The sequence below is a fragment of the Podarcis erhardii genome (assembly GCF_964252035.2).
Source record: "Podarcis erhardii genome assembly, chromosome: 13".
Lineage (NCBI taxonomy): Eukaryota > Metazoa > Chordata > Lepidosauria > Squamata > Lacertidae > Podarcis > Podarcis erhardii.
In genome coordinates, this window is record NC_138502.1 from 48,279,601 (window position 1) to 48,303,565 (window position 23,965).

At 44.1% G+C, this 23,965-nt stretch overlaps 1 long non-coding RNA gene across 1 annotated transcript in view; it reads right to left on the reverse strand.

The window, feature by feature from the left end:
* Positions 1 to 269: 269 nt before the first annotated feature.
* LOC309327245 overlaps positions 270 to 23,965 on the reverse strand; it is a 48,136-nt gene continuing 24,440 nt past the window's right edge. Inside the window, exons 2-3 of the long non-coding RNA XR_014150472.1 lie at positions 16,647 to 16,725; positions 270 to 1,784 (exon numbers count right to left, since the gene is read on the reverse strand). This is a non-coding gene — a long non-coding RNA (uncharacterized lncRNA). The remainder of the gene's footprint in view (positions 1,785 to 16,646; positions 16,726 to 23,965) is intronic.

Below are 23,965 nucleotides of genomic sequence, written 5' to 3' on the forward strand. Positions count from 1 at the left end.
AACTTCCCCATAGGAAGTTTGAAGGATTTGAATTAAACCTGGCCGGTGAAAATGCCCTTCTTTCTTGAGGATTAAGCAAAAATTCAAGATAATTGTGGTTAATTTCATGTGCCCAAGAAAGTTGAAAGTTAAGAGGGGAATATGTTTTCTCTGCTGCTGCTGTGAGTTCCTGGCGTTCAATGTCCCACAACCTAGTTTTTATTATAGCCTTGGCAGATCGTGGGGACATCGATCGCAAAAATTCCAATGACAGTTCTAGAAAACCAGTGTGTATGCAGCCACTTGTGTGTGTGGAAGAATAAATTTTGGTGTGATTGTGCCCAATATGGCTTCAAGACTCCCTTTCATACTGTGTTTCATCAATACTTGTTCGTGTTGGTAACCCTCATGAACAAAATTAGGAATGAGTGCAAGTGCTGCTTCCACGTCACATCTGGCTTGGAGATTTTCTTTTCCAATCCACTGTATCCTGGCTGATCTGTTGTGAATTTCCTTTCTTCTTCTCTGTTAATTTGTTTCTTTGTGTTAGGAAGACCGGTTGATAAGAACCTAGAATGGTTGGGAGTTACTGCCACCACTGGTTGGTTTTTCCATACAAATAACTGGGCACCGCTGAATAATCCAAAGTGACAAGGAACAGCTAAGGCAATTGGGAAAGGGTCGTTTGAGGACTCTTCATTGGCTCAGAACTGCACCTACAGGAATGGATGTATCATGCCTGACATTCCTCCCTTTTTTTGTAGCTTAATGATATTTTCTCGTGGGCATTCATGAGCTACTATCAGTAAGCTTAAGGGGAACAGATCTACTGACGTTGAAATGTAGCTGAAGGTTTTTAAGATCATGGCTACCCTTAGGCTTGTTGATCAATGGCACCTTGATTTAGTTTTGTGTACAGCAGTAAGTGGTTGATGTATTCCGGTTCCACTGATTTGATTTAGCAGCAAAACAGCTACCAACCCAGATTGTCAAGGTTTATCGTCAGCATTCAAATAAATTAATGCAAATTTGTTTTGATAGCAACAGCTACCTCCATGACAGCGTCTCTGACGGCATGTTAATTTGCTGCCATAGGTGTAAACTGAATTATTTCAGAGCTTTGCAAGGGATTTTACATAATCTTTTCTGAAACAACATGCTTGCTATCTGATGCTGGCTAGGTTGCAGTTATTAAGAGGCATCAGTGAACTCCTGCTAAAAGAAAGGCAGTTGTTTAAAATCCAGGATTCAGAAACTGCATTGGTCAAAGATTTTCTGACCCCCTCCAGCTCCTTTTCTCTTTTTTTCGTGGGGTGGGGCTAGGATTGGGACAAAGACATATGAAATCCAAAATGTACAGGTTACTTCTTGCAGCGGCCCAGAAGATCTGGATGAGCATTAGGTTGGTGGAGATGTTGGATAAATTGAAAAGGGGTTCCTAGACTGGAGGTACTCCTCCTAGTAAATCGAAAGAAAAGGATGGAGGCTCCATGTGGAAAGATAGGCCTTTGTTGAAATACAAATCTGCATAGGGACAAAATAAAGTAGTTGCATAAAGTAATTAAAAAAACACGATGACAACAAGGTGAAGCTGAATCCAGATAAAACTGAGGTTCTGTTAGCTGGTGGCTCCCTAGTCCAGATGGATAGGAGGTTGCCTGCTCTTCATGGGGTTACACTCCCTCTGAAGGAGCAGGAAGCTTGGGGTACTCCTGGATCCTTTGCTGTTGCTTGAGGCTCAGGTGGCCTCAGTGGTGCAGACTGCTTTCCATCAGCTTCAGCTGGTGGCCCAGCTTTGCCACTCTCTGGAAGGGATAGCCAAATTCCTGTTGTCTATGCTGTGGCAACCTCGAGGTTAAATTACTGCAATGCTTTATACATGGGGCTGCCTCTGAATACAGTTCTGTAAAGTCTTAAACAGTTCAGGACCACAATGCCTCAAGGTCTGCCACTCCTCATATGAAACTGACCCAGTAAAGGTAAAGGACCCCTGGACAGTTAAGTCCAGTCAAAGGTGACTATGGGGTTGCGGCACTCATCTCACTTTCAGGCCAAGGGTGCTGGAGTTTGTCCTCAGACAGCTTTCCGGATCATGTGGCCAGCAGGACTAAACCGCTTCTGGTGCAACAGAACACCATGATGGAAACCAGAGCACACGGAAATGCCGTTTACCTTCCCACCACAGCGGTACTTATTTATCTACTTGCACAGCCGTGCTTTTGAACTGCTAGGTTGGCAGAAGTTGGGACAGAGCAACAGGAGCTCACCCCTTTGTGGGGATTTGAACCACTGACCTTCTGATCAGCAAGCCCAAGAGGCTCAGTGGTTTAGACCACAGCGCCACCCGTGTCCCCCAGGACCCTGCAATTAGCATCTGAGGCCTCTCTCCAACCAAAGCACCCGCAACATACAGATCTGGCATTTCCTATATCCACACAGAACCCCCCAGGCATTGAAGTGGTTTCCTCCCCCATTTGGTCCGCTCCAGGCCATCACTGTGTCTTATCATCCTTTATCTTCTTCAGAGGAGCAGGTGTCAATCACTGACCAAAGTTAGGTGCTTAAATGGGTTTGTCTGGAAGCACATATATTGAAACATGGCCAGGGCAAAGGCAAAAATGGAGCATCTTATTCTTTCTGTCTCATACCCTCTGTCCATCACAAGTACGATGAGCCTTGGCTTAAATTCATATACTTTTAATGGTGATTGATTTGATCCCTGCTTTGTGTCAAGCTCTGAAACACATGGTGGTTCACCGAACACGTATACTTGGAGTGGTACTATTCCTTTTATGGGAGATTATGTAAACTGGACACTGCCATTCGAAACCCCAACAGCAGAGCTGTCTGGTTCCCATTCCTCTTCTTCTTCTTTCTTATAAAAGGGGAGAGGTGTTGTGCAAACTGGAACTGTTTGGAGCTTTAAATGAGTGTTGAAGGAGAGCAATATACGCAATGATGCTGGACCAGATGTGTAGGAATTAGGACACGATCAATAATATTGCTTTCATTGCTTAGTGAGAAGATGCCTTCCTCTGTTGTGCTTGAATAAATTATTAAGCCAGCTAAAATTAATGCAACTGAGAGGAATCATGAGGATCCTGTATGATGATTGCTGAAGAGTCCTATAATCTCTTAAAAACTAATTTCCTCAGTAATTGACATAGAATGTGGAATTAATTCTTCTGACCTGCAAAACCTCTGCGGAATTTATTTCCAGGACAACAGCATTTAGTACAGAGTTTATGTTCTGCTTTCCAGTGGAAGATGAACACATGCGCGATTTGGGAATACTGGTCCTAGACTGGGATGCCATACTTCACAGTCATTTGTATGTAAGATACAGGAGTAACGCTCGGCTCATTGGAAGCAGGTGGTCCTGATTAATTCTACTCCAAAGACAGCCCCCATCACATCCATACACAGGCAAAGACCGCTTTTCTGCACAAGGGCACTACCACAACCTGGAAGTTGCTGGAAAAGAAGGTGGGAAGTAATGGGGTGAAGGAGGAACACAACCCTTGTGCAAAACAGTTGTTGTCAGTACTAAATGAAGGACGAACTTGAGGTCCGATATTGTAGGACTTGTAGATATATTAAAGGCCTGTTTTCATACTTTTGCTGTCAAGGAGGAGTTTTTATCCAGCCAAGTAATTCAGTTGTACAGTGGTGCCTCGCGCAAGACGAAAAGAATCCGTTCCGCGAGTCTCTTCGTCTTGCAGTTTTTTCGTCTTGCGAAGCAACCCTATTAGCGGCTTAGCGCTATTAGCGGCTTAGCGGCTTAGCGGATCAGCGGCTTAGCGGATCAGCTGTTAAGCGGCTTAGCGGCTTAGCGGATCAGCTGATAAGCGGCTTAGTGGATCAGCTGTTAAGCGGCTTAGCGGCTTAGCGGATCAGCTGATAAGCGGCTTAGCTTGTTGATTTCCTTTTGTTTGATCTTGTGGTGTTCTGTGTCGCTGGCTTTTGCCGCAATAAAACTAACTTGAACTGACTCGGCAAGCCCATAGGAAATTTGTTTTGCGAAGCACCTCCAAAACGGAAAACCCTTTCGTCTAGCGGGTTTTCCGTCTTGTGAGGCATTCGTCTTGCGGGGCACCACTGTATATCTTGATGGTGAGAGTGATGTTATTACCATGGCACCATCGTAATTCTCAACAATTAATTCTCTTTCTGTTGGTTGCCACTCTCTAGTGATCTTTCAAGCAAGGATCTATGGTCTTAAGAGTCGTGTTCATTGCCATTTCTGGAAAAATCCTGACTCATAAAATACATTCATAAAATACATTCCGCCAGGGGTGATGCAGACCCCTCTGACTTTGTTTCTGCTTTGGGACAATTTCTGATTTATGTGACCAAACAATCTTGCGGTTGGCACATTCCTACGAAAGAGGAATTTGGCAAAATCACTTCCTCAATTAAACTTAGAATTATGTAATGGTTGTATATGTGAAATAAGCCTGAGTCAATTATTTTATTGAAATTTTACTGAATGTTCATTTGACGTTAAGTTTCCAAATTTAGTAGATACTTGAAAAGGTCTGTATTTGTTAGCCAGTTTATTAACAATATTTCAGAACTGCAGATATTGGAAAGCTGTGTTCAGTGCTGTTGTATCTCTACTTTTATCACTTAATAGGTCTTAAAGGTGCCATCCATAAATAGTTTTTCACTTCAGTAAAGCCACACATTTTCCATAAATTTCCTGAAAGTTTTCTCCATCTCTTTATTATAACATGGAGCTGTGAGTGGTAATAGTCCTGGGCCAATTTTTTTTGTTTATATTTATGTCGGATATCAAATATAGCAGAAGGACAAGAGTTTAGTCTCTCTATCAGATCTAGTATAATCCCATAAACTATTTTTTAAGTTTGTTGATAGAGTCTCCTGCTCAAGAATTATGGATCTGTCTGGATGAAACCAATTTCTTAGATAGGTTAGCATAGCACCATCATAATATTTATTAACTGAGGGAAATATGGCTGCCTTGGTTTAAACTATTGAATAAGGTTCTTAAAACTGCTCTCAGCCTTTTCTACTGCCAAAGAAACAAAGAAATATATATATAGCCAACGGTCTAGGAACCTTCAATGGTAAATTTAAGAACAAGATCTTAGCAGCACCCTTTTCAGGACTGATGTTTTTCTAAACCATGATGTCTGCAGCTGTGACCATTGCTTTAGTTTCCCTTTAAAGGTAAAGAGACCCCTGACCATTAGGTCCAGTCGTGACCGACTCTGGGGTTGCAGCACTCATCTCACTTTATTGGCCGAGGGAGCCGGCGTACAGCTTCCGGCTCATGTGGCCAGCATGACTAAGCTGCTTCTGGCGAACCAGAGCAGCACACGGAAACGCCGTTTACCTTCCCGCTGGAGCAGTACCTATTTATCTACTTGCACTTTGACATGCTTTTGAACTGCTAGGTTGGCAGGAGCAGGGACCGAGCAACGGGAGCTCACCCCGTCGTGGGGATTTGAACCGCCAGCCTTCTGATCGGAAAGTCCTAGGCTCTGTGGTTTAACCCACAGCGCCACCCACATCCCTAGTTTCTCTTTAGCTTTAGCTCTTTAGCTTCTGCTAATAATTTATCATGATCATATTTTGAAATTTTTGCTAGTGAGTCCAGTATTATCCATATACCCAAGTATTTAACTGGGGAGATTTTCCAAGATATATTTACAAATTTTCCAATGGATAATTTATCTATGCTAAAGGCTAATGATTCTGATTTTATATGGTTAATCCTCTAACCTGATACTTTACTAAATTCTTCAGTTATCTCGACTACCACATCAAATGTGTTCTCTGGGTCTGAGATCCAATGGCTTCTGCAAGGAGTGCAACAGATAATGCAAGCCGTAATGAACTTAAAGGGCAAGCTGTCTTGTTCCTCTTTTCAGATAAAATACCTCTGAGCTGCTTCCATTCACTGAAACAATGACATTGGGTTATAGTAATTTAATTTAATCCATGTTGTAAATATACATTGTTGATGCTCGTAGGCATAAATTTCAGATCTGTTGGATAACTGTATTCTACATCATGATTTAATTTTTTTTTAAATGATATTTATTAAAAATTTTCAACAAGAAAAAAGGTTACAGAAATAGTAAAAAAATACAAAAAAATGCAAAACCAGAAAAGAAAAAAATAATAAATAAAAATAAAAACCGTTAAAAATAGATCCCTCTTTCTCTTACCTTACCACTCATTTACTTATTTTCATGACTTCCTCACACCTCCCTTTTTTGTATTCCATTTAATAATTAGTTCAGCAAATCCATACCCTCTTTGTTTACCCTTAATTTCTTATCTTCACATATTATAACTTCAAATTTTCATCTAGTATCAATCCATTTTTACATATTCCTTTTGCCTTATTGCTAAATCCACTTCCTTTCATTCCAACATCACTAACATTCAATAATTTTGCAGTGTTTCTGTAAATAGTCTTTAAATTTCTTCCAGTCTTCTTCCACCAACTCTTCTCCTTGGTCTCAGAACTACATCATGATTTAAAGGCATCTTGGTGTCATTGCTAATGCGATAATAATTTTTGAGCTCCCTTTTCCTTTAGTGTCAGAAATATTCTAGTACTGTCCTCAAAGCCATGCATTAAAGTTTTAAAATGTATTTGGTTTGAAAGGTACCCCACACAATGAAAACTAAAAGGATCTATACAGTGGTACCTTGGTTTAAGAACAGCTTAGTTTATGAACAACATGGAATAAGAACGCTGCAAACCCAGAAGTAGGTGTTTTGGTTTGTGAACTTTGCCTTGGAAGCAGAACATGTTCCGCTTCCTGTTGAGTGTGTTCTATTTGTAAATTGAGTCCGCCACTGCTAAAAAGAGGCTTTCTGTTGAATCTGTTGGCTGTTGAGTCCCGAGGACCCCGCAACACAGAGGTGACATTTGGAACATTTGTTTTTGCTAGTTTTTGCATTTTTGTTTGTGTGGCTTTTTCATTTTATTTATTTTTTATACTGTGACTTGCTCTTCGTTTTATGGGACTGACTTGTGACTGTGGCTTGTGACTTCATTTTCACGACTGCTGCTAGTTACTTCCTTTTTGTGACTGCCCCAGGTAAAGATTTGAGTCACTTTTAAAAATCTCAGTTCTAAGGTTCTGGTATTCTTTCAAAGTTCCATGTATATGTTGTTTTTTTCCTTTATCATTAACTTTGTCCTCTGCATTGGATTTCCACCATTCAGTCCTTTCCTTTCTTCTTTCTCTGCCCCCTTTTAGCGGTATGATATATAATACAGTCCAATAATCAACTACTATGCTGTTTCAAACCTTTGCTTATATAGTTCTCAGTTTCCCTGTTGCGGTTTGAGAAAGGGGGGAGGACAAAGATTGCAGCAGCGGTACTTTCTTTAAAGTCTTAGGGTCTCCTCTTTCCTTGTGCCCTCTGAGTTTTACTCTCCAGAGTCTAGTAGGTGGGGTTTTAGTCTCACATTTCCCCCTTGATTTTAAATCTGATTAGTAGAAATTAAGGGGTAAAGCTAGCTGGAGACTTTACTGCTGCTCACTGTCTCGGAATTTGAGGCTTCTTGTGGAGGGAAGTCCCCTTCATGGATCACTGCCTTGCCGTGGCGAAGGGGCTTGAAGAACTCAGAGAAGCTATGAACTATGCCGAGCAGGGCACCCAAGATGAACAGGTCATAGTGGAGAGTTTTGACCAAACGTGATCCACCTGGAGGAGGAACCGGCAAGCCACTCCAGTATCCCTGCCAAGAAAACTCCATGGACAAAGACAACAGGCATATAAAAGTTATGACGCTGGAAGATGAGCCTCTCAGGTCGGAAGGCTTCCAACATGCTACTGGGGAAGAGTGGAGGACAAGTACAAGTAGATCCAGAGCTGATGAAGCGGCTGGGCTAAAGCCGAAAGGACGTTCAGTTGCGGATATGCCTGGAAGCGAAAGGAAAGTCCAATGCTGTAAAGAAAAATATTGCATAGGAACCTGGAATGTAAGATGACAAAACATTGATGGCAGAAAGTGAGGAGGAATTAAAGAACCTTTTATTGAGGGTGAAAGAGGAGAGCGCAAAATATGGTCTGAAGCTCAACATCAAAAAAACGAAGATCATGGCCACTGGTCCCATCACCTCCTGGCAAATAGAAGGAGAAGAAATGGAGGCAGTGAGAGATTTTACTTTCTTGGGCTCCATGATCACTGCAGATGGTGACAGCAGCCACGAAATTAAGAGACGCCTCCTTCTTGGGAGGAAAGCAATGACAAACCTAGACAGCATCTTAAAAAGTAGAGACATCACCTTGCCAACAAAGGTCCGTATAGTAAAAGCTATGGTTTTCCCAGTAGTGATGTATGGAAGTGAGAGCTGGACCATAAAGAAGGCAGATCACCGAAGAATTGATTCTTTTGAATTATGGTGCTGGAGGAGACTCTTGAGAGTCCCATGGACTGCCAGAAGAACAAACCAATCCATTCTTAAGGAAATCAGCCCTGAGTGCTCACTGGAAGGACAGATCGTGAAGCTGAGGCTCCAATACTTTGGCCACCTCATGAGAAGAGAAGACTCCCTGGAAAAGACCCTGATGTTGGGAAAGATGGAGGGCACAAGGAGAAGGGGACGACAGAGGACGAGATGGTTGGATAGTGTCTTCGAAGCTACAAACATGAGTCTGACCAAACTCCGGGAGGCAGTGGAAGACAGAAGTGCCTGGCGTGCTCTGGTCCATGGGGTCACGAAGAGTCGGACACGACTAAACGACTAAACAACAACAACAACGTGGAGGGAAGTTCGTTTCCTCGCATCTGGGTCTCTCTGCCCTTTTGCCTGTGAAGACGTAGAATACCGAGGGTCCCTTTCCGATGCCACTGGATATTTCACATAGCCTCCACGTTGCCCCCCCCCCAATCCCTCCAACAATCACTCCTGCACAGAGCACCCGCGGAGAGCGTCCGTCATGGGGAGCAGTAAAACCGGAAGTGTGCTGCACTCATTCTTGATAAAGTCTGAACAGACCGTGGTGATCTAGGGCATCTTACCCATAGAGACTAGTGGCACGGGGTGCTGGGGTACCAAGTTCTGGAGGGTGCCAGGGAAGAGGTGGAGGCTGGACATGGTGCCTCCTGGCACCAGCCCGCTTCCGCCATGGCGTGGCCACCACGGCACCACCTCTGTCTGCCATGACCACCGCGGCACAAAGTGGCCACCTGAGCTGGGAGGCATTGTGTTCAGCCTCCTCCAGCCCCGCTGGAAGTGCTGCCCTCCCTAAAAGAACCTCTGGGAAATGAGGGTGGGGCGCCAGAGGGAGCATTGCACCATGGTGCCAGATATGCTTATGACGGCCCTGGTGGTGATACATGTTTCAGGTGCATCCAGGTTGTAATACTTGACAACAGAACAAAATTGTAGAGTTGTAAGTGACCACAAGGATCATCTAGTGCAGAAATCGAAGACCCAACAAGTGGCTTGAACTCAAGATGCTGAGATTAAGAGTCTCATGCTCTACCGAGTGAGCTATCTCTCCCTCTGTGTGGGGAAGCATCCAGAATGTTGCATAATGCCACCTATGGGAGCACATTGCTCCAATCTAGCAGTAGTGGCACTGGTTGGTAGTTACTTTTAACTCCTAATTGAGTTGGGTCCGAGCTATCTATGATTTCACTCATACTAGCCTGTCTGCTCCCTGAGAACTGCTGCGAAAGGCCTTCTCTATGTTCTGTCTGTGGCCTTTGCTGTGGTTGCAGCCTAATTTATGGGGTATTTTGCCTTGGAAGGCTTTTGGCACCCTTTCTTGATCCTTTTTTCACCTCAGAATGTACAGTGGTACCTCGGGTTAAGAACTTAATTCGTTCTGGAGGTCCGTTCTTAACCTGAAACTGTTCTTCACCTGAAGCACCACTTTAGCTAATGGGGGCCTCCTGCTGCTACCATGCCGCCAGAGCACGATTTCTGTTCTCCTCCTGAAGCAAAGTTCTTAACCCGAGGTACTATTTCTGGGTTAGCAGAATCTGTAACCTGAAGCGTATGTAACCTGAAGTGTCTGTAACCTGAGGTACCACTGTATATATCAGGCATCTGTGGACTCTCCTTCCAGCAGAAGTTGGATGCCATCTGTCACGGATGCTTTAGTTGAGATTCCTGCATTGCAGGGGGTTGGACTAGATGACCCTTAAGGGCCCTTCCAACTCTACATTTCTAAGATTCTACGATCTGACCTGTTGAGCTGAGGAGTTTTACGTGGAGAAGCCTTATTTTTGTTGCTTCTATCTGGGTTTATTGTTCTTAGATTATTAGTTGATTTTTGTGATTTATTTATGTTTAGCCCTGCTAAATTGAAGTCAATTTCTAAGTCTTATCCTTCCAATAACAATTTCTAGTTTTAAGTTCCAAGCAGATACAGTGGTGCCCCGCAAGACGAACGCCTCGCAAGACGGAAAACCCGCTAGACGAAAGGGTTTTTTGTTTTGGAGGCGCTTCGCAAACTGAATTTCCCTATGGGCTTGCTTCGCAAGACGAAAATGTCTTGCGAGTTCCTGCGGGGGTTTTTTCCTCCCCCCCCTTTTTCTAAGCTGCTAAGCGGCTTATCAGCTGATCCGATAAGCCGATAAGCCGCTAAAAGCCTCTAATAGCGCTAATCCGCTAAGCCGTCAATGGGATTGCTTTGCGAGACGAAAAAACCGCTCGACAAAGAGACTCGCGGAACGGATTAATTTCGTCTTGTGAGGCACCACTGTATAGTCAAACAGATTTCCTAGACCCCCATTTTCTTTGCAGCAGCTATTAAACTGGAAACCAAAATGTGTTTAACTTCAGGTGATCTCAGTCTCCTCCTAAACTCTCTCTAACCTGGATACTATGAAAAATCAATGCCACAACTCCCTGAATTGATAAAACGTGGTTGAATTTACAAAACATAATAAACATACACAAATAAACAATGTTGGAGTATATAGTGGATTAGATTCTTTATATTTTTTAATTAAATGGTATGCCTTTTTAATCTGTAACTTATCCTTATCACAGACCTCATGATGAAGAAGGCAAACATTGATAAACCTTAGTTTTGAAAATGTGTGTTTGTGTTTGTTCGTGTGTGTGTGTAGAGTGTATGTCTTGCCCAACGTATCTAGATGAAGGTCATCTAGTTTTTGTTATGCACTCTGTTAGAATTTTTCTCGCGTGCTCTTTTGATCCTGTTTTTGTTACTTATTTCTTACATTGCTCGCATGAGTGCCAAACACTCTTTCCTTTTGCAATGCATTGTTTTATGAGTGAGGACACCACCTTGTATGGATCATTATGTAAAAGGTGTAAGATCCAGTGATTTGCATTCATTAATTCATCAGCGGCAATTTCTCAACCCCCGCTGGAGACTCAAGGCCTGCTAATGGAGCACTTCTTTTCACCTTTGGCTCACATTGTATCATCTGGATCATCAAATTAATCTCCCATTTATTGCAAAAACCTCATTTGGAATACACTCTCTTACTGCCTGGCCTGACAGAAAGCAGAAATATATATGGGTGACTGGAATTATTCAGGATAGAATTGCAGCAAAAATGCAGAGGAGGTGGTGACTTGCTTCCCATCCTTTCCTTAATGAGGCAACATTCATGTGCAACATGTATTGATAAAAGGCCCCTTTATTAATGGAATGCCTCAATTTTTTTGCGCTGCGTGAAACTTTTGAGTTGGAATTCTGGGCTCCTGCTCACATGAAATATTCAGGGAATGTTGGGAATAGCAAGAAATAATTCACGTAATGCTTATAACTTTTCGCTGGGGAGGGTTTATTCACATTTCTACCCATGGAAATTAGTCAGGGAGCCAGTTGCTTGGCAAGATATTCTGCAGATGTCATTGCCCCCCTTCTCAAGAGGTTCCATTCAGAGAGGCTAGACAGGATGTCCTCCTGTTTTTAGACTACATACGATTATAACTTAGAAGCACATTCATCTTATGTGAGGCATAAAAAATGACCCTAATATATGCTCCTTGGGGTAAGTTAGAACTGATTGCATGGTTGCACACCACTCCAATCTCTGAGTGGTGTGAGATTTCAGGGGTTCCTGACGCTTACCCAGCATTCATGTTTCCTCTTGAAATGAGGCACAATGACCGCTCCCCACTTAAAACGGGGGGCGCCCTTTGCGTGGACGCGTGCAGCCCCTAGATCTAGAGCGGCCCCAACAGCATAGGCTTGGCTTTGCCTTCCCCCAGGTGGGATACCTGAAGGTCTCCGCCTACCTCAGTCAGTTGTCCAATCCCACCTGGGGGAAGCATTGCCAAGGAGACCAGGCCAGGTAGGGGAAGGATTACCTGCCCACACAATAGAGGGAGGATCTTACCTGGGAATCCTCACTTGGCTCCAGAGCTTCTCCCACCCTATTTTGCAGGTTAACTTTTCTTCACAGGTTTTGCAGGTTAACTTTTCTTCACAGGTATGCGGGCGCTGCTACGTTAAGGTCGCTGTTAAAGGGCCGGAAAGGAATTTCCCTGCACTGGCAGGTTTCGCCTTTCCCGTAGCAAAACGTCACAACTTTGGCGGTATCAGGCCTTGGGCGGAATCCTTTAGTCCATCTTCCTCTTTGCGGCGGCGATACCAGGGTTCCCCATTAATGGGGTTTCTGAAGGGAGGCTTTGACCGTATGCCGAAAGGTCGTCATTGCTCTCCCCTGCGGCGGCGTAACAGGGGCGGCTATCTCTGCTTGAACATATGTTCTCCAGAGCCGGCCCATCCCCCCCCACACACTGGATAACCCTGATGCTCCCTAGGTCCCTGGCTGGGGACTGGGGAGGGAGAACGCCTAATGCCTGAGCCAAGGTCTACCCCATTTGAAATTTAATAAAGTTGTGGCCAATTTAATCCCATAGCACGTTGTCTTGAGTCATTATTCCACATGACGGGGGACCGCGTGGGATCTGGGGACTCCGCCTGTCCATGCAATGGAGCCTGCTGGTGTCTTTATGATATATGGTTTGCTTACACATGTATACAACCTGAGACTAAAAAGTTGAAAAAGGTAAAGGACCCCTGGACAGTTAAGTCCAGTCAAAGGCGACTATGGGGTGCAGTGCTCATCTCGCTTCAGCTGGCGTTTGTCCTCAGACAGCTTTCCGGGTCATGTGGCCAGCATGATTAAACTGCTTCTGGCGCAACAGGACACTTTGATGGAAGCCAGGGTGCACAGAAATGCTGCTTACCTTCCCGCCACAGTGGTACCTATTTATCTACTTCCAATGGCATGCTTTCGAACTGCTAGGTTTGCAGGAGCTGGGACTGAGCAACGGGAGCTCACCCCATCACAGGGATTCGAACCACTGACCTTCTGATCAACAAGCCCAGGAGGCTCAGTGGTTTAGACCACAGCGCCACCTGTGCTCCTAACCTGAGTCTACAATGGAGGGGTTCACAGCATCAATACCCCAAGAGGGCCTTTCTTCACCCATAGGTGTAGCCCTGGATTCAAACAGAAACCAAGCATTGCTGTGTCTCTCTCAGTTCCCAGATTGCTGCTTTTGCCTTCCAGGTCACACGACTTCACTCTCTGATCTTAGTGATGGCTCTATTGTTCTAACAAAGGAGGGGTCCCACCTCCCCACCCATATGCCATCTCCCACAGAGCCCCTTTCCTTTGTTCCCCTTAATGGACCATCACCCAGGTGATTGCCCCATAAGGAAGAAAGCATGGCTTATATTTTAACACTTGCTAGATCCAGGGGTTACAAGTGTCTCGGCACACAGTCTACTTCCACACCCCAGTTTCTATAACAGGATCTATATCTCCAAATTTTAAGGTCTCAAAGTTTAAGGTCTCTTTGGAAATTTAACCCATGCCACAGTGCATCAAGTCTTAATTCTGGATGCTGATCAAGGGCACTTTGGGCTTCCACTAGCAGCCAGAATCAAGACTTCATCTGTTTTCATTGTCAAAATTGCTTGGGAAATTTTACATGCATTAGGAAGCTGAAAGTCCAAGATGCCTCATTTACTAGAAAAGTCTGAGAATGGGTCTTTTTTCATCTTTATGTGGCTGGAATGTAGCCTACAATATAAAGGTACAAGTCATCAACTGATCTGCCTACTCTTCCCTCTGACCACGCCCTTGGCGAGCTGCTTCCAGAAGATTCCTCTTGAGGGAATGAAGCCTCCTCATCCCTAAGCTAAGTAAAATGTGAGATGAAATGATCCCCACAATAGTGTGCTTCCATATCACCTGGGAAGCCAGAAATTAGGCCCACCTTAAGACTCCCTGTTAGAATAAATTAAGGTAGCACCTCAGTAACACAGTGTTTGTGTGTGTGTGTGTGGAGAGAGAGAGCACTCGGCTGTAAAATACTTCAAAGCAGATTACAAAAGATAAAACAGTAAAATCAAGAAATATTTACAGCACTACTTTAAAACATACAAAAGTTGAATTTCTGTATTTTTCGCTCTATAGGACATACTTTTTCCCCTCCAAAAATTAAGGGGAAATGTGTGTGCGTCCTATGGAGCGAATGCAGGCTCCTTGGCTTCAGTGATAGCAACACGAAGCCTCCAAAGCGCAGAGGGAGCGCTCCTGCTGCGCTCCGGAGGCTACGCGTTGCTTTTGCTGAAGGCTGGAGAGCGAGAGGCTTCAGGGATAGCTGTCTGAAGCCTCCAGAACACAGCGGGAGGTCCCGCTGTGCTCCGGAGGCTTCAGGTTCCCTTTGCTGAAGCTGGGAGAGCAAGACTCTTTTGGCTTCAGCAGAGAGGGAGACCTGCGCAGCGCCCCTTCAGCCAATCGGGAGGAGAAATGGAAGGGCTCCATTTCTCCTGCCGCTTCGCTGAAGGGGCACTGAGCAGAGACAGGGAGAATTTTTTTTCTTGTTCTCCCCCTCTAAAACCAGGTGCGTCCTATGGTTGGGTACGTGCTATAGAGCGAAAAATACAGATCTAAGCATCTGGGCAGGCTTGTCCAAACTGGATTGCTTTTAGCAGGTGCCAAACAGAGTACAATGAAGGCACCATCTCAATCTCAATAGGCAGGGAGCTTCAAAGCGTATTAGTTGAGGACACTGCATTTCCTTTTCCTTTTCCTGTTTTTCTTTAGATTAGTTTGCTTTTAATTGTATTGCCTTAATGGGGGGGGGGACCTTAATAAAATTTCACCGGGGGGGGGGGAGAGAAAAAACAATAAGTGTAAATAATCAAATTCTTAGAACTGCAGAACAGGTATTATGTGGCACCTGTATTCATGCCAATTCTACCAATCAAAGTGGTTGAGTGGGAAAATGTGGAGTAAGTTGATTTCATAGGAAAACTGCTCCCAAGTTGTAAGGGGCTTTATATACTAATAGCAACACTCTGAACCTGGCCTGGCAGCCAGTGAACCAGTGAACATCTCTGAACACATCCCAGTGTTACCTGTTGACAAGGCCTCAAGATCAAGAGAATGTTGAGATGTGGCGATTGTGATGCCCCTTTCCAATCCTTGACTCTGTTTTGGCTGGGGAGGGGGAGGCTCTGTGAGCAGCCAAGAATGCATATACTTTGCAGTGTCATTCCCTGGCAAGATCTGCTGGATCTGTCCTTTGCTATTAATATGTTTCTGAGAATCCTCTCTTGCTGATCACAAGGCCTGTCCTTGCACATTGACGATAAGGACAAATGCCATCCATAACAGCCATTGTTTATTCCTACTCGCTCATTTCTCAGAGCTCCTTAATCTCTTTTTGTGTCTGAGTTGGCCACATAGGTCAAGATGCAATCTATACCAGCATGCTAATGATGAAATGTATAGTTAAAAGTCCTCCAATATCCATCAATAGTCTAATTAATTGCTTGGGCCAAACCTTCAGTCCGGGTACATGATGCACAACCCCCTATCCCTCTCTACTCCACTCCATCCAGTCTTGACTTTAATACAATGCATCATCACGCTTCCTTCTCTCTCTCTCAGCAACCGCATGAGACAAAGTGAGCTGAAATATTGATGCATCTGACTCATCCCCTTTTAATCTGCTCCTTCGGCTAGGAGGCGTAATGCCTTTGGATCTAGTTTTAAAACTAGTTATGATGCCCATCCCCCTGGAAAAGAAGAATGTAGATTTGCCACATGGAACACAGCCTCGTGCACAAACCAAAGGGTTGAGAGGTAAAACAGTAGGACCAGGAACAACTGGAGCCAGAAAACCAGTCCTAAATCATCGGGATTATGTCTTGATGGTGAGCCACAGCCTTATAGGTCCTTGGTTTGACGGTGACCTTTGTCTAGGGATGTTGGAGAATTCAAAAGACAACAGAAATGGGAGCAAGATATTGGCAATGTTTGCTTAAATGTTCTATGTCCAGAACAGAAATAAATCCAGCAAATACAATTGATATTTGTTGCTGCTGTTGCTTTGAGTTCACAAACAATACAGCATTTGTTACGTTTCCTGTTTGCATTGAGTTTCCTTGGCATTGAAATGAATGGGGTGATTTGCGTAGGGGACATACTTTCATCACAATGGACAACAGGATGAACAATGTAGGCTTTGGTGGAAGATGGATTGCAATGGAAAGGAATCAGTGTTTCACACAGCCAATAACCTACCTCTCGATACAGAGCTGCTACTATCACACAACTGGGGTCACCAAAGAACACCCTTAGGAAACGTGAGTGGGATTTTTCAGCACTTGAATTGAAACTCACCTGCAGACAAATGGAAAGAAGGCTTGCCCACCATTCTAAATGTGCCAATCTTCAGATTATGTCAAGTGATACTTCCAAAGGATGGAAAGAGTTCAGGCTTCTCAGATCTACTTTTTAAAAACAAACAAACAAACAAACAAAACTAGTACCTTAAGATATACCATCCACAACCAGTTGCAAAGGATATACAGTTAGAATGAAAGAACATGGTGTCTCAGAGCACATTCTAAGCCAAAGAATTTGTTTTTAGTACCAGAAATTAGCTAAACTCATAGTCCTTCCACACAGAAGTCCAGTCTTGGTTATTTTCCTTCATTTTAGCAGTGTAAAGTAGTGTGTGTCATGAGTGTGTGTAATTATTGAAGCCTAACAGTAGATTCTCATGTCATTCCCCCCTTCATATACAAAGGAGTGCAATTAAAATCACCCAATATATTTTGGTCCCTGTATATGTATACAGTAGTACCTTGGTTCTCAAATGCCTTGGTTCTCAAATGCTGAAAACCTGGAAGTAAGTGTTCCGGTTTTCGAACATTTTTTGGAAGCCGAACATCCAATGAGGCTGTCGGCTATTGTTTCTGGGGCGCCTGCACTAATCAGAAACTGCACCTTGGTTTTCGAGCATTTCAGAAGTCAAATGGATTTCCAGAATGGATTAAGTTTGGCGCTTTTGTTTTTGCTATTTATTTTGCGTTTTTGCTTTTGAGGCTTTTTCTGTTAATTTGTTTTTGTGACTGTGTGGAACCCAGTTCAGCTACTGATTGATTGATTGATTGATTGATTGTGTGACTGCAGAAATGGATAAAAGCCCCCCATCCAAACAATGACAATCATCAGTGTAGATAAGAAAAATAAATAAATTTTATTTTTATCATCTACAATACTGTCTTATTTATTTTAGAATACAGTACATTGATTATTGCTTTAATTTTACGGATCAATGGTCTCATTAGATAGTAAAATTCATGTTAAATTGCTGTTTTAGGGGTTGTTTCTAAAAGTGTGGAACAGAGTAATCCATTTTGCATTACTTTCTATGGGAAAGTGTGCTTTGATTTTGGAATGCTTTGGTTTTGGAATGGACTTCCAGAACGGATTAAGTTTGAGAACCAAGGTACCACTGTGTGTTGTATGTAAGTATGCATTGCCATAGGCCCCTTAGAATTAATAAAGACTGTCTCCATTTTATCATTGCATGAAGCATTCTTTGGCATTTTTAGCAACTAGTTTCATAAATAAGCAAGCACAATATTTGAAACAGAATTTTTCATACACAAACTATCAGGATCACAGATACTCATGAGAGATTACACTGGAAGATTACACTGTGTATTTTTAGAACAATAAAATGGTTGAGTATATCCCCAGGCTATAACTTCAGAACGGTTGATACACATTTTGCCTCATTTCCCATTGCATGGGACACCCTGTCCCAAATAGCTAATAAGCATAATCAGAACTTATTTCTGGGTACAGGCATGTGAAACTGAATCTGGTGGATTGGGCAGTGGACTCAAGAACACAGCAGGCATCTGCAGCTGTAATTCCCCATCCAGTTACAGAATGCTCTTGGTTCTGTGGGGTGCCTAGTTGGATTACTGCAACACCTTATACATGGGGCTGCCTCTGAAGACGCAGGTGGTGCTGTGGCCTAAACCACTGAGCCTCTTGGGCTTGCCAATCAGAAGGTCGGCGGTTCGAATCCCCGCGATGGGGTGAGCTCCCGTTGCTCTGTCCCAGCTCCTGCCAACCTAGCAGTTCAAAAGGACACCAGTGCAAGTAGATAAATAGGTATTGCTGCAGCGGGAAGGTAAACAGCATTTCTGTGCGCTCTGGTTTCCGTCACGGTGTTCCGTTGCGCCAGAAGCAGTTTAGTCATGCTGGCCACAACTTGGAAAGCTGTCTGTGGACAAATGCTGGTTTCCTCAGCCTGAAGCGAGATGAGAGCTGCAACCATATAGTCGCCTTTGACTGGACTTAACCATTCAGGGGTCTTTTACCTTTTTGCCTCTGAAGAGGGTTTAGAAAGTTCACCTGGTGCAGAATTCAGTAGACAGGTTGCTCCCTGGGGCAAGACAGTTTGAACATATAACAGCAATCCTGGCTCAACTTCACTGGCTTCCAGTTAGTTTCCGGGCCCAATTCAAAGTGCTGGTTTTGTTCTAAAAAGCCTCAAAGAGTTTGGATTTGATATTCCGCTTGATCACTACCCGAAGGAGTCTCAAAGCGGCTCACAATCTCCTTTCTCCTCCTCCCCCACAACAAACACTCTGTGAGGTGAGTGGGGCTGAGAGACTTCAGAGAAGTGTGACTAGCCCAAGGTCACCCAGCAGCTGCATGTGGAGGAGCGGAGACGCGAACCCTGTTCACCAGATTACAAGTCCACTGCTCTTAACCACTACACCACACTGGCTCTCAGACAACTCAGAACCGCAATACTTCAAGGACTGCCTCTCCCCATAGGAACTGACCTGGTTCCTGCCATCATCATCTTGAGCCCTTCTTTTTCTGCCTCCTCCACAACAAGTCTCACCTGGTGCCTTCATTATGCATCTTTTGGTGCCGAGCAAAAAATGTCCCTTTCTCCCAGGCCTTTGGCTGATCTATGCCTTTTTCAACTGTAGGGGAGGCATTGTTTTGTTTTGTTTGTTATCATGTTCTGTATTTTTGTGTTTTTATATTGCAAACCACTCTGTGATCCTCAGGTGAAGAGCAGTGTAGAAACTGAATAAGTAATAAATAATCATAGAATACTGCACCCCATCTTCTTTCTTTCTTTCTTTCTTTCTTCCTCTTCTTCTTCTTCTTCTTCTTCTTCCTCCTCCTCCTCCTCCTCCTCCTCCTCCTCCTCCTCCTCCTCTCTCACTCGCTGGATCACCACCTTGTTGCGGTGAATGGGCTTGCACATTCCTATGACCCTTGTAAGTGAAGCCATCAGGAATCTTGTACTCCCAGCAGGGTCACCCAAGGTGGTAAGGTCAAAGGGAAGGTGCCAGACAAAGAATGATCCAAGAAGTCCTAGGGGAACCTGCTGCTGAGGCCGCCACTGTGAGCTGGACCCCTGAGCCTGAAATGAGCTTCTGTGAAGGTACCAATGCATGAACCTATATGATTAAGTTGTGAAGAACTTTTGGAATGTAAGACGAAGGAATAAGAAGGCATCATGCGTCATGCCCCATTCTGCATTCCAGAACAACATACTTTCAGTGACTGAATTTTTCCTTTTAGCAAAATGAAAGTTGATGGTTTATAAAATATTTATTTTTCCCCTGTATAATGCATTTTAATTATAACAACATCATAAAGACTAACAAGCTCTGGGAGTTTTCGTGTTCCACACACTTAGATCAATTATTCTAGTTAAAGGCAGGTTTTATGATTTGCTGTTTGCTGTTTATTTTATTTTATTTTTATTTTATTGCCAGTGAACAATACTGGGTCAAAATCTGAAATGCAGATTCCACAAACTTTTTTTAAAAAAATGTATTGTGTCCTTACTTTTCTGATATAGAAAGGTGGATTTTGGTGGAAAACAAATACCAATAGTTATTATAATGCATTTGTTTACATGCTAGAAAAGAAACTGTCAATATAATTCAATACATTCTGACTAGAAGCCTGAAACCAGTGAATTGGGCAGTCACTACGTGAAGATCAGCCTCATCACGTAGGAATGGGCAAATCAGTCAGTTTTGGCTTCTTTCAGTTTCTCATTTTTCCCAACCTTAGGTCAGTACACCCCATTTCTGCATCAATTTGTGATTCTCTTTATTTAAAAACTCTGCGCAGAAACATGTATGCATCTTCCTGTACATTTCTCTTAATATATGGACATGCAGCAACAAAGCTCCACTGAGCAGCCTCTGACTGGCAGCCACCACTGCCTCTTTCTAGAGTTCTCCCTGAAAATTGTATGTCTGGAGCATTTTGGGAGTAGAACTGGCAGCTGCCACACAAATGTTTTTCTTCCAAGTAAAATGAAGAGCTGCCATCGCATCAGGACTGCAGCCAATGGCAAGCCTTGCCTATCTCCAGGCTCCACCCACCCATACATCCCCTCCAGTTGGGGGGAAATTTACAACCCTCCCTTTTGTATTTTGCCCAGTCTTTAACTGAACACCTTCCCATATTTCACAGATGAGAATAAGGCATGCTTATAATGCCATTGTACTAAGGAAAGCAGCCAGAGTCTTCTCTACACAGCCACTGCCATAGGCCATGGGTAGGCAAACTAAGGCCCGGGGGCCAGATCCGGCCCAATCGCCTTCTAAATCCGGCCCATGGACAGTTCGGGAATGAGCATGTTTTTACATGAGTAGAATGTGTCCTTATTTAAAATGCATATCTGGGTTATTTGTGGAGCATAGGAATTCATTCATTTATTTTTTTCAAAATATAGTCCGTCCGTCCCCATAAGGTCTGAGGGACAGTGGACTGGCCCCCTGCTGAAAAAGTTTGCTGACCCCTGGCATAGGCTCTGCTTGCTCTGCTGAGTGCTGCATTCATTTCCTCAGCAATGGGTCTGAACCAAAAGGAGGTCTGTGCACACAGAGCCTAGGGCTTGCCGATCAGAAGGTTGGCGGTTCGAATCCCCATGATGGGGTGAGGTCCCAGCTCCTGCCCACCTAGCAGTTCAAAAGCATGTCCAAGTGCAAGTAGATAAATAGGCACTGCTCCTTCGGGAAGGTAAACAGTGTTTTCATGTGCTGCTCTGGTTTGCCAGAAGTGACTTAATCATGCTGGCCACATGACCCAGAAGCTGTCTGCGGACAAACGCTGGCTCCCTTAGCCTATAGAGTGAGATGAGCGCACAACTCCAGAGTCGTCCGTGACTGGACCTAACGGTCAGGGGTACCTTTACCTTTACCCTACTTTTAGTGATATAATCATCATCATCTCAAAAGAGCTGCAAGTGTACTTGGAATTTGCAATCCCTGATTGGCTAAGATTCTCCATGTGACCTGCAGAAGATGCATTGCCTTCATTCTGAAAACATTTTTTATTTAAATAGTCTGATTGACTACACATTGTCAACACATCTGTTTGGTGATCCCCCAAATAGCTGATACCGTTTGAGTTGGAGTGCATCAAGAAAAATAAAAATGACTGTCAAAACAGCAAAACAGATGTGGAGAATTTACAAACAGCAGAAGTGTAGCAAAGAAAGAAAGAAAGAAAGAAAGAAAGAAAGAAAGAAAGAAAGAAAGAAAGAAAGTCGGTCGGGATCAGGGAGGGGATTTCCCTCCTCTTTTGAAAATCACTTATTTCCCTTAACTATTTGCAAAGTGAAGGCAGTGCCAGCATTGTGACATCGGCATCGGCTTTTCCCACGGGGAGCATAAGCGTGAAATTGCAACCCCCATAATCCCCAGTGGAAATTGAAAGCATCAGTCAAATGGAATGCCTAAGGGCCCAATTCATTTTCAGGCCTGTTATGTACTAAGCTTGGATCCTAGAACAATAGGCAAGTAGGATCCTAGAATGCAACAACTGATTGGCCTGCAGGAAAAGACCAATCAGGCTCCAGGAGGGAAGCAGAATCAGCCAATCAGACAGGACTCATTGTGTAAATAATGTATATAAAAGCCTGAGGTTTGGGGGGCAATTCAATCCCTGTTTTACAAGCTGCAATAAAGAGCATGAAATCACTACAGGACTCCTAGTATCTTTCAAGGGCAAGCACAAGGCTGAAGAACACTGCGGAATGACATCTCAAGCAAGGGCTTGCCCATACTTCTGCTTGCCCCATACCCAGAAAACGCAGGCCCCATGCTTTCCAGGCACAGGTCTGCCTTTGCCCCGCTGCTTTCCCCTGGAAAAACCCACCCTTAGCACTAAATCAGAACAAATGGTGATCCCCCAAAAGCTCTATATGTTCCCATTCAGTGCTAAACTGAGGGTTTTCCTAGGGAAAAGCCCAGGGCAAGCCTTAAGCCACACTAACAAAATAAATTAGTGAGACAGCTGCAGAAAGGAAAGAAAAAGCAATTGGTGCCAGTTAATTGGAAGTGGGGCAGGGAGTGTGGTGCACCCAGAAATCCAATCTGATACTCCTGCCACCCTATAAAACGCCCTCCAAGTGTCTTGATTTTCCAGGGACAGTCCCAGAATTCTGAAAGCCACCCCAGCTTCTGATTTGATCCCAGAATGCATCTATTTCCAGTGCCCCCAGTGCCGAGCTCAGGGAGGAGGATGAGCGGATGCTTGTCCCGAGTGATGGCGGTAGTGGCAGCTGTCAGGAAGCTTCCTATTGCTTCTCCCTTAGCCTCCCTTAGCTGGCCTCCTCCCTTAGGCAGCTTGTAGAAGCTGAAGAAGCAAAAGAAGCAGAAGAAGAGGAGGAGGAGGAGGAGGAGGAGGAGGAGTTTGGATTTGATATCCCGCCTTTCACTCCCTTTAAGGAGTCTCAAAGTGGCTAACCTTCTCCTTTCCCTTCCTCCCCCACAACAAACACTCTGTGAGGTGAGTGGGGCTGAGAGACTTCAAAGAAGTGTGACTGGCCCAAGGTCACCCAGCAGCTGCATGTGGAGGAGCGGGGAAGCGAACCCGGTTCCCCAGATTACGAGACTATCGCTCTTAACCACTACACCACACTGGCTCTCAAGCTGCTGGAGAGCGGGCAAGAAGGAAGAGATGTTGCCACCAACAAGGACCAGCCCTGTGTGATGTTCCATCTCTGAGGAGCAGGCAGAGGACAGGGGTGACTTGGGCAGGAAGAAAGGGGGAGCAAAGTGCAAGGAGTCTTGATTTTTTTAAACAAAAAATGCTTTGTGCGTCCACATGTATCCTTGCCCCTTTCTAAAATTTATTTATTGGTATGTTTCTTTTTCTTTTTGTAAATCTACCAAGGTATAAAATAAAATCAGGATTAAGGGTTTTTCTCAGGATGATGGAGGGTAATATAATGGTGGTGGCACTCGCCCTTCTTCTGACTGGAAATAAAATAATAATAATAATAATAATAATAATAATAATAATAATACTTATACCTTGCCCATCTGGCTGAGTTTCCCCAGCCACTCTAGGAGGCTCCCAACAGAATATTAAAAACACTATAAAACATCAAACATTAAAAACTTCCCTATATAGGGCTGCCTTCAGATATCTTCTGAAAGTCAGAGAGTTGTTTATCTCCTTGACATCTGGTGGGAGGGCATTCCACAGGGAGGGCGCCACTGCCAAGAAGGCCCTCTGCCTGGTTCCCTGTAACCTCAAATCTCGCAGTGAGGGAACCGCCAGAAGCCGAACGTCAGTGTCTGGGCTGAACGATGGGGGTGGAGACGCTCCTTCAGGTATACTGGGCCGAGGCTGTTTAGGGCTTTCAAGGTCAGCACCAGCACTTTGAATTGTGCT